This window comes from Echinops telfairi, unplaced genomic scaffold, assembly GCF_000313985.2.
Source record: "Echinops telfairi isolate 266 unplaced genomic scaffold, ASM31398v2 ScPeMD7_23;HRSCAF=83, whole genome shotgun sequence".
NCBI classification, from domain to species: domain Eukaryota; kingdom Metazoa; phylum Chordata; class Mammalia; order Afrosoricida; family Tenrecidae; genus Echinops; species Echinops telfairi.
In genome coordinates this window covers 43,372,613-43,373,758 of record NW_022103920.1, presented here as the reverse complement: position 1 = coordinate 43,373,758, position 1,146 = coordinate 43,372,613, and the positions used below count along the sequence as shown (strand labels likewise).

Below are 1,146 nucleotides of genomic sequence, written 5' to 3'. Positions count from 1 at the left end.
ACCTGGACTAACACATCCTTCAAGGACAAAAGTTGTAAAGTGACACTTCCCAACTTTGCTCCTCCTTTTTGAGTCGGGGGGCATGCATGAAGTAGATGAATCTCCTGGCAGTATATGACTGAAAAAAAATATTTTTAAAGAAAATTTTTGTGGTTTCATTGTATAATGAGGCATTGAAACATCTGAGTAAATCAATACCTGAGCGGTGAGGCAGCTGCTTTCTCCTTCACTTCTTTGGGTTAGTAGAGCAACTTGTCAGTCGATTTTTTTAAAAAGGAGGGAAAAAAAGGGACAACCTTTTGCATTACTTAAGTCTTCCCAAGGTTCTATGCTCCCAGTATCGCCACTCACACCACTGGTACAACACAGACTTCTGTCAGATGCCGCTATCCAGTGTCCAAACATCATGCACAGCACCTGGGTGGCAGCAGTGCACAGCTGCTGGCTGGTGGATGATGTTTAGAGCATCTGGAGGAGGAGGAGGGGGAGGAGGGAGGAGGAAACAGTGTGAGTGCCTGGCTGGGACGAGGTCCGCTGAAGTGGTGCAGAGCAAGCCTGAACATGTCGTTGGTGCAAACCCAGGCATCATTGATGTTCGTTAGTAGGAGCAGCTGGTGAAAGTCCATAATGGGGTCTTCATCCACCTTCAGTTGGCCCACAACCATGCTGAGGATGCAGCCATCTGGGCTGAGGGTCCTGCGACGTGATGCTGTGCTGGATTTTCTGGAATGGAAGGCTCGATAGCTTCTCCACAATGGCAGCTTTCCCCTGCATCTGCCGTCCTTCCCACGTAAGGCAGGACACGTCAATATAAATTGCACCAGTTGGCTTCTGCATTATCAAATAACTAGTAGCAATGCTGAATGAAGCTGGATCCAATCTGTTTCCAAATCAGCTTGTCTCCCATTCTGGGGTGTTGCCCAGCCTCGTGGAGACCCAAGGGGCTGGCACAATGGCAGTAGCAGCAGCAGCAGTGGCAGTGGCAACCAGCACAGTCTGCCATGACTGACATTTTTTAAGGTGCTCTATGTCAATCCATCTCAAGATCCATGGCATTCTGGGAGACTGTGATTAGGTTGCAGTTTTGAAGTTGATCCTAGTTGAGTTGTCATCAATGAAAGGCAATGTGGTGAAGAGCATTAATTG

The 1,146-nt window shown here is 47.9% G+C and overlaps 1 pseudogene; it reads right to left on the bottom strand.

Annotated features, from left to right (window-relative positions):
- Positions 1-404: 404 nt before the first annotated feature.
- Positions 405-934, bottom strand: LOC101639632 (annotated as a pseudogene).
- Between the last annotated feature and the right edge of the window lie 212 nt (positions 935-1,146).